The sequence below is a fragment of the Acomys minous genome, assembly GCF_964271855.1.
Source record: "Acomys minous genome assembly, chromosome: 13".
Taxonomy (NCBI): Eukaryota; Metazoa; Chordata; class Mammalia; order Rodentia; family Muridae; genus Acomys; species Acomys minous.
The window spans coordinates 95,901,493-95,911,863 of record NC_140495.1 but is presented as its reverse complement, the minus strand read 5'-3'; positions in this window follow the sequence as shown (position 1 = coordinate 95,911,863).

The window sequence follows — 10,371 nt, the reverse complement described above, 5'->3', positions numbered from 1 at the left end:
TATTCCTAGGAGTGGTATAGCTGGGGCTATATCCAGTTTCCTGAGAAAGTGCCAGATTGATTTCCAAAGTGGCTGTACAAGTTTGCACTCCCACCAGCAATGGAAGAATGTTCCCCTTTCTCCACATTCTTGCCAGCATGTGCTTCCACTTGAATTTTCGATTTTAGCTATTCTGGTAGGTGTAAGATGGAATCTCAGAGACATTTTGATTTGCATTTCCCTGATGCCTAAGGACTTTGAACACTTCTTTAAGTGCTTGTTGGTCATTTGAGATTCCTCTGTTGAGAAATCTGTTTAGTTTTGTACCCATTTTTATTTTTTAATTTATTATAATTTATTCAGATTACCTCCTGATTGTTATCCCCTTGCTTGTATCTTCCCATTCAGACCTTTCCTCCTTCTTCCGCCCCATTCCCCTCCCCTAGATCTCTGACAAAAGGGTATCTTCTACCCAACCATATGACCAGAGCCTATCAGGTGGTCTCATCTGGACACCCTGCATCCTTTTCCTCTGTGTACCTGCCTGGCTTCCCTACCATAGGGAAGTGATCAAATCTGGGGCACCAGAGTTCATGTGAGAGGCAGTCTCCACTCCCCCCACAAGTATGGAGAATGAGCTGTCTGCTGGCTATTTCTAAACAGGGGTCTAGGTTCACTGCATGTATTGTCCTTGATAAGTGCAACAGTTTGTGTAAGCCTCCCTGGATCTAGATCCACCAGCCTTGATGGTCTCACTGTGGGGCTCCTGAACTTTCTGGGTCCTTCTATTACCTCCACTCTTCCATACCATTTTCAGCACTCCACCGAGAGTTCAGCTGTGAGTCCCAGCATCTGTCCAGATCCCCCACTGGGTGGAGTCTCCAAGAGGACATCTATGTTGGTCTAATATCCACTTATAAGTGATAAGCGCATGTCTTTCTGGGCCTGGGTTACCTCAGTCAGGACAATCATTTGAGTTCCATCCATTTGCCTGCTAATTTCAAGATTTCCTGCTTTTTAAAAAATAGCTGAGTGGTATTCCACTGTGTAAATGTACCACAGTTTCTTTACCCATTCTTCTGTTGAGGGACATCTAGGTTGTTTCCAGATTCTGGCTATTACAAATAAAGCTTTTATGAACATAGTTGAGCAAATGTCCTTGCTGTATGGTGGAGCATCTTTTGGGTGTATGCACAGGAGAGGTATAGCTGGGTCTTGCCATAACACTAGTTCCAATTTTCTAAAAAAGCACCAGATTGATTTCCAAAGTGGTTGTACAAGCTTGCACTCCCACCAGCAATGTAGAAGTGTTTCTCTTTCGCCACATTCTTGCCAGCATGTGCCATCACTTGAAATTTTGATCTTAGCCATTCTGGTAGGTGGAATCTCAGAGTCATTTTGACTTGCATTTCTCTGATAACTAAGGATTTTGAACATTTTTTAGATGTTTCTTGGCCAGTTGATGTTCTTCTGTTGAGAAATCCATGTTTAGCTCTGTACCCCATTTTTTAATTGGATAATTTGTTTGGTGGTATTTAATTTCTTGAGTTCGTCACATATTTTGGATATTAGCCCTTTGTTAGATATAGGGTTGGTGAAGATCTCTTCCCTGTCTGTAGGCTGCCATTTTGTTCTACTGGCTGTGTTTTTACATTACAGATTTCTTTTTCAGTTCATGAAGTCCCATTTATTGATTGTAGAACTTAGAGCCTGAGCTGTTGGTGTTCTGCTCAGGAAGTAGTTTCTGGTGCCAATGTCAAGACTCTTCCCTACTTTTTCTTCTAACCGATTTGGTGTGTCTGGTTTTATGTTGAAGTCTTTGATATACTTGGACTTTAGTTTTGTGCAAGGTGATAAATATGAATCTATTTATATTTTTCTCCATGTACACATCCAGGTAGACCAGCACCATTTGTTTAAGAAGCTATCTTTTTTTTCATTGTATGGATTTAACTTCTTTGTCAAAAATCAGGTGTCCATAAGTATGTGGGTTTATATCTAGGTTTTTTATTCGATCCCATTGATCAACCAACCTATTTCTCTGCCAGTACCATTGCACAGCTTGAGATCAGGGATGGAGATTCCTCAGGACTGTTTTATTTTGGGTTTTTTGGTTTTCCATATGAAGTTGAGAATTGATCTTTCAAGGTCTGTAAAGAATTATGTAGGCTTTTAAAAATAGGGATTGCATAGTATCTGTATATTGCTTTTGGTAAGATGGCCATTTTTACTATGTTGATCCTCCTGATCCATGAGCATGGGACATCTTTTCATTTTCTGGTATCTTCTTTAATTCCTTTCTTCAGAGACTTGAAGTATCTTTTCATACAAGTCTTTCACTTGTTTGGTGAGAAGTAGAAACAACCCAGACGTCCCTTAACCGAAGAATGGATAAAAAAATAAAAAACTGTGGTACATCTACACAACGGAATACTATTCAGCTATTAAAAACAAGGACATCATGAAATCTGCAGGCAAATGGATGGATCTGGAAAAGATCATCCTGAGTGAGGCAACCCAGACCCAGAAAGACAAGCATGGTATAGACTCACTTATAAACAGATATTAGCCATAAAATATGGAATAGCCACACTACAATCCACAGACCTAAAGAAGCTAAGTAACAAGAAAGACCATAGGGAGATGCTTGATTCTCATTCAGAAGGGCAAATTGAATAAACACTGGAAGCAGTTGAAGAAAGGGAACAGGATGGGAACCTACCATAGATGTCTTCGGAAAGACTCCCCCCCGGCAGGAGATTGAAGCAGATGTTGAGACTCAGCCAAAATTCAGGCAGTGTGCAGGAAGTCTTACGGAAGAATGGGGGAGAGAAAAGGACTCAGAAAGGACAGGAGCTCCACAAGAAGACCAACAGAGCCAACAAATCTGGGCGGAGCAGGGGACCTACAGAGATGGATGCACCAACCAAAGACCATGCAAGGTGAGGACTTAAGCCCTCTGCCCAAACGTAGCCAATAACCTGGTTAGTCTCCATACGGGTCCCTTAGTAAGAAGAGCAGGGGCTGTCTCGGACATGGACTGTTGTCTGTTCTTTGATTACTTCTCCCTGTTGGGGCAGCTTTATCAGGCCACAGAGGAAGAAGATGCAGGCAGTCCTGATAAGGCTTGATAGGCCAAGGTCATTTGGTAGGGGAGGAGGTCTCCAGCCTTCTGGGGACTAAGGAGAAGAAGGAGTGAAGGTGGGACCAGGAGGAGACTGCCAGGGAGGGGGCTAAGATCAGAATGTAATTAATAATAAAAGGATAAAAAAGGGAGGGGGGAGGCCATCACAAAGGGACACAGCTAAGAAGAGTTGGGGGTGGGCCTTTACTTGGAAATTCTATTCCAGATCTTGTCTTCTGGAACTTTCTTGTGTGTACTCTTCAAAGAGTTACTTGTAAGTCTTATCTATACCTTTGATGACATCATTTGGGTTATAATAATAATAATAATAATAATAATAATAATAATAATAATAATAACTGCCTAAGGAAAGGATAAGCAAAGAATGGTAGAGGAAGAGACCTCTAACTACCTTGCTGCTTTAGCTGTGTGAGATGTGACTTGCTTTCATCATCTCTTCACAGTCCGACCCCCAGAGAGCATGGGCACACTGAAGGATTTGGGGTGCTAGAGAACATTCCAGTATAACATCAAGGGCATTGTTCTGACACAATTCTGCCACCAAGGAGCTCAGTTTCACTCTGCAAAATGTGCATTTTATCCAATTCATTTAAACTCTCTTCCTTTCTGGCTAAAGGAAGGGAAGTATTTCAGTGCTGTTATTGGTTTTATTTTTTTTTTTTTTAATGTAATTTACCTTTACTTTCTGCCCATGGTTTGGTATCATTGTGGCCGTGCCCCCAACTTCATGGGAATGTGACCTCACTAGGGAAGAGCCCATGTAAGACTATGCATTGTATTTTCATGTCGGTAAGGTGGATGAGTTGACACTGTATAATGGGGGAAGAGAATCACCCTTTTACTAAGAGATGTAATAGCAGAAGCAGCCGTCACTGTGGAAACTGCCATAATAATGGTGATGCTCATTTTTTATTGATGATGGATAAAATCCTCCTAATACAGTCACACAGTAACTCGCTGGAATATAGCTCCAGGCTGCCCCTGGGGCAGGCTTTATTTATGCATCCCAACTTTCACCGTTTGTAATGATAGCAACAGCAATGATGATGATGGTGGTGGTGATGATAAATACCAGTGTTTTCTGAGGATCTTAGCTATCTCACCTGAACCAACTATATAGAATTTTCTTTAAAGGATACAATTGCAGGCAAAGGCGTTCTAAACCTCTTGATTGCAGTGCTTGCTAATAGACCCGTGCTAGCAATTTGGAACAGAAAGTGAAACCTGTCCAGCATGGGATTTTTTTTTCTGCTGGTTTTGCAGCTATTATTGTAGGCTTTTTAAAAATTATTAATTTATAAGGTGCCCCTGAGACTTACAGCGTGTGAGCAACTGAGCAGACTGGGGAAATGAAGTTACATAAATCGCTATTAAGTTAGTAGCGCAAGCCGCAGTGACCCTACAATGGCTCCATTGAGTATTTTGTCAGGGGCAGAGGGTGTGGGGGGCGGGTGTGCAGAGCACAAATCATGGAATTTTAAAAGCCTGTAAGAGTATAGTCAAAAATACATAAATTCATCAAAAGGCTTGCACGGGGTCAAATAGACACTTGCAAGAATTATTTTCAAAGTATCGGCCAGAAAATTCTTAGTCATTCGGTGTTTCGGTGACTTCAGAAGTGTGTGTGAGAGTTGCAAATTGCAATTGGTATTTTTTGAGAAGGCGATCACAGCGTCCACTAGTCTTGTGCAACTTCTTAGCGTGAGTGATGCACAGCGTACAGGACGCCTTTCTCAGGCCCAGTGGGATGGCTTCCTGTCTGACCTAGGTCCCAGGACCAGCATCATTGCCTCTGACAGTTGGTCCTTGGGGACTCTGAAGGACCAGGTTTTCTTTTTCCTACTGGTCATGAAAGTGCAGAGTGCTAATTTACAACCTCCTCTTAGCAGCATGTGGGTCCTTCAGCAAGTGTTTTTCTCGTCACTCCTGAATTTACTCTGTTTCAACCTTCAATCCAGCTCCCTTAGGTCTTTGCTTTAAGAGTATGGAGGTTGGGAAAGAGAGAAAGAGGAAGAAAATTGAAGTCTGTAAGCCTGGGCATAAACATAATTTTCTACAACAAATTATAGAATCTAATTCACCCATATTTATCTTTTTAAAAGGCAATTACATTCTGCTTAAGAAATTTAATTGACTGTAATGCAAAAACAGCCTCGATAAGTAAATGCCAGTCTTGATTTGTACATTGTTCATAGATTGATCTACATACATTCACATTGACTACTGGCTCCCAATTTAATACCAAGACGGCTTAGCCAAAAGAGAGTGGGTTTTGGTCTCTACTTCCATGTATTCATTTCAAATGATAAACCTGGGGTCATCTGATGCCGTATTTCCCAGGAGAACATTTGACAATGCCTAGAGTCACTTTGGGTGTTCACATGTGCTACTGGTATTAGTCCCGGATGCCAGAGAGATCACTCTGTGTCCTGTAATACGCAGGGCAGCCTGACAGTAGAAATGACCTGACCCCAAAGTCAAAAGTGCCTCTGCTGAGAGTTTTACTTTTAAAAGGAGAAAGAAAGAAGGAGACACAAAGCTTGTGGGGGGCAGAATCTTTCTTAGCTACTTCTCATCCTGGCCCCCCTCCAACTTAACAAATGAAGAAAAACGAGAGCACTGACTCCAATATTAGAGATTCCTTCAAAACAAGCATTATGTTCCTATGAATAGTTACACACAACTACAGACAAATGATTATTGACAAATAACGCGGCTTTTAGGAATCCACCTGAAGAGAATGACTGATGGAACAACCTCACAGACAGGCAAGAAGAAGAATACCTACAATTCAATTTTTAAAACAGCATGGTTCAGTCAATAGTGTTATAGCTAATAATTCAAAGGAGCTGGAAAAGAGGATCTTGAATGTTCTCATTGCAGAGAAATGATGCATGTTTAAGATCAAGGAGACCTGAGTATTTTCTTAATTAATAAATGATACAGACATGTCCTCAAACGTCATGTCATACTCCACAATGACATGTGATTACTTGTTGTACAAAGCCTCTTGGCCGCAAGAAAGTGATCAGAACTGTCAGCCAGAGCATACATTGAGTGTGAGTCTCTCTCTCTCTCTCTCTCTCTCTCTCTCTCTCTCTCTCTCTCTCTCTCTCTCTCTCTCTCTCTCTCTCTCTGTGTGTGTGTGTGTGTGTGTGTGTGTTCAAAGAAACCCTTGTCTGTGCAAGCAAAGAGGATTCTGTCACAGTATAACTGGTAACTCATAAACAACCCAAATACCTATAAGAAATGAAATAGCTTGTGTGACTGAGTACAATAGGATATGGTCTAGCCAGGCCCGCCGGGATAGGTTGCAATCCCAACTACTACAAAAGCTGAGGCAGAAGGAATGTAGTGAGTCCAAGATTGGCCCAAGCTCCTGAATGAATTCAAGGACAGACCAGGTGATGTGGTGAGATCTTGTCTCAAAAGGGAAACAGAAGGCTTAGGAGAGAGCTCAGTCAGTGGTACTGTACCTTCCATGCATTCTTAAAGTGTAGTATTCTGTCATTAGACACACAGACACACACACACACACACACGCACACACACACACACACACACACACACACACACACACACACCCCTACATAGATATCAAAGTAGACAGGGACAAAGAAAATATTTAGTTAAAAAAAGTAAGTTTCCAAACAACTTGGTAAGACAATGGCATGTCCATAAAATTCCCCAAACCAAAGTAACACATTGCTATTGAGGACCGCTTGGCTACATGTAGAGACAGACATTAATGCCGCTGTTCTCTTACAGTGTAACTGAAGGTGGCCTACATAAAGGTGGTTTGTAGATGCCACCGACCAGTCAGATCCCACAAAGTGAGGGACAGCAGGCTCAGGCAATTAACTCTTCCTGAGTTCAACGGGGATCAGGGCATAATATGTGTAGAAATGTTTAATTGGTCTAGCTTTCATAAGACTCCAATTAGCAGCCAGTGCCCTTGCAAGGGCTTTAGAGCCTACTCTGCTTCTTCTCTGCATCTTTTCATTCTGCAGACTGACCATAAGATAATAGTTCCTGTGCCAGAGGAGGCCCTTCTGTTTATACCTGGAGTCAGAGCATAAAACAAAAGAGCAAATCTGAACCCGTATCTTCATATCAAGAAACACAGGCTTTCTTGTAAGCCCATCGTTTTTTTTATTGAGTTTTGTCATTTCTTACCCATTACCTCTCCCTTTAACTGGAGGCCACAGAGATGAGGAGGGGGCAGTGAAAGGGACTTTTTGGAGCATGCCAGGATTCCGACAGAGTGGAAAATGGGATCATGACAATTAGACACGAGTAGACTTGTATGTTTCAAATACTATGTATTAAGATGGACCGTAAAGCTATATAGGCAAGAACTTAAAGGGCACATGCCAAATTTATGAGAGTGTTTGTTGCTAGGATGGGAGAAAGAGAAAGGCAACCGAGAAGGAATACAAAGGTTTTCATTTCGTCTTTCTATAACTTATATATTTCTGTGAAAAAAGTCTGGCGTGGGCAAGACGGCTTGCATGGTACTTGCAATATGAGCCTGGTGATGGGAATTTGACTCCTGGAAACACATGAAGGGGGAAGAATACAAATGACTTCACAAAGTTCTTCTCTGACTTCCATGTGTACACCTTGATAAGTGTGTCACATGCGTATCACTCATACTAAATACAATAATGAGAAAGAAGAAAGGAAGGAAGGAAGAAGAAAGGGGAAAGGGAGGAAGAAGAAAAAGGAAGGAAGGAAGGAAGGAAGGAAGGAAGAAAGTGAAAGTAGAGGAAGATGGAGCTGGAGAGATGGCTCAGTGTTTAAGAGAACTTACTACTCCTCCAGAGGACCTAGGTTCAGCTCCCAGCACCTGTACTGGGCGGCTCACAACCTCCTGGACACCCAGCTCCAAGAGATCCACTGTTCTCTTATGGTCATTGCAGGCTCCTACACTCATATGCGTGTGCCAACACAGACGTATACACATACATTGTTTTTGAAAAATGCTAAAAATAAAACTCCCACCTTCTTTTAAATAAGTAAATGTCTAAAGTAAATATGACATAATGTTATGGTTTAAAGATGGCTATTAGACACATGAATTCTTCTCTACACCTCTCTCTCTCTCTCTCTCTCTCTCTCTCTCTCTCTCTCTCTCTCTCTGTGTGTGTGTGTGTGTGTGTGTGTGTGTGTGTGTGTGTAGGCCAGAAGACAACTTGCAGGGGTCAGTTCTCTCCTTCTACCATGTATGTTCCGGGGATATAACAGGTCATCAGGTATGTAAGCACATGCCTTTATAAGCTCCCTTGCAGGCCAGACATCTTAGACTTTAATAAAAATAACTTTACTATAATGTTTCAAAATTAAGGAAAAAAAATTCACTGAAGGTATTTTGTTAACCTTCCAGTCTTGGAGCAAGCGCTAAGCATTCTGTCACCCTGAGAAGAAGCAGCAAACTGTGACAGTACCTGCCTAGATGATGAGAAGGGTAGGCTGAGAGAGAAACACTCAGCCCTGCCATCCCCATCACTGATCAGGACAGAGCCCGGGAACCCCACTTCCCGTCTCCGTCCTGCATGCAGCAGCTCCCAGGTGCACACTCAGAAACGATTAGGCTCAGATTTCGACAGAACCACGGGAGAATAATTTTGAGTCGTTCATGATTCACCTTGCTCTCCTGAAAGTCGGCATGAAAGCTCCTATGTTCCAGGCTCCCAAACAGCAGACTGTCCTAATGCTTTCATGACAGACAGGTCACACAGGCAACCCACACAAGAGGTCCTTTTATGTGAGACATTTTTATTCCCTCCCCTCCCCACCAAAAGAAAATGTAATGAATTATTTCCCAAAGCCTATAGTTTGTTTCAGAGCATTCATTTTCATGAAAGCCAATGTCACCCCAACACAGCAATGAATTCTTTTTGGAAGCCAGAAGTTCTGACTTCCCAAGGTCACCAATTGAGCTTTCACATAAAAAGTTATGCCAGTTTGATGAGAGAAAGCATGGAGGAGGTGAAGGAAAAAGTTCAGGAAGGAGAAGACAGAGTGAGGCAGACACCAGGACTACTACGTACGCGTTGGAGAACATCCTGGTAAAGACAAGCCAGTTGGATTAAGTTTTAATTTATGCAAATGAGGTTCAAGAAAAAGAAGCTTGTTTCCTGGTCTAGTGTACTTGTGGGCAGACTCACCACAAGGGTAACTTCAAGTGCATATGCAGGAGAGGACAGGCTGGGAAGGAAAGGGGACTGCTATGTCATGGAAACTCCCAGATTTGTCCCACAGCCCCACCTACTTCCTGCCACTGTGCCCATCTCATGTGCTCTTAATTGTCCTACAAACGTGGTAAGGGCTTTAGCGTGTGAAGGAGGCAAATTTAGCTTTATTTCTTTTTCCACCTTCATTAAATACAGAAAGGGGACACAATCAAAAGAAAATGTTCTGACCTAATTAATCCCAGTGCCGAAGAAACAATGGCAAGAGCTTTCTTTGAACAAATGTGCACAGTTCAAACATTTCTTTGGAAAGAGGCAGTCAAGCTATGCTTCCTCACTTCTTTTTTTTTTTAAGGAGCATTAGAATATCCTGGGAGGTGGAAGCTGTTTTTAGCAAACTGCTTAATGATTTAAGGACATACATTATAACTTCACTTTGATCGCAGCCATTGTCATAGTTGTCATCTATGTGCCTATGTGTGTGTGTACACGTGGGTGCAGGTGTGTGTGTGTGTGTGTGTGTGTGTGTGTGTGTGTGTGTGTGTAGGTGTGTAGTGCCTAGAGGTCAAAATCAGGTGTTTTTCTTGGTTGCTCTTCAGCTTATGTTTAGAGACAGGGTCTCTCTCAGAACTTGAAGTTATTATACCCAGCTAGGCTGACTATTCGATGAGTTCCAAGGCTCCACCTGTCTTCACCCCTGGCTCAAATGTTGTAGGTGCAGATCTGTATGGTTTTTGTCCTGCTTTTAGATGATGCTGCCAATCCAAACTCTGGCCTTCATCTTTTCAGGGTATTACTTTATTGACTGAGCGATCGCCCCCAGCTCCTGTAGTTATATCTCTTTTATTGGGTGCATTTGAACCCAATTATGAGGAAAGTGTATCAACTTTGCTGGTTGAACCTAGGCCTAGAAAACATCAAATAAATAGAGAAGGCAAATATATTTCACCTTTGTTTGTGAAATATTTATTATTTCTAATGGGTTTTTCTATGACCCAGCTAGTTCCCCAATAATTGAGACAGAGGCCTACTGATTTATTTTAAACAAGCCTT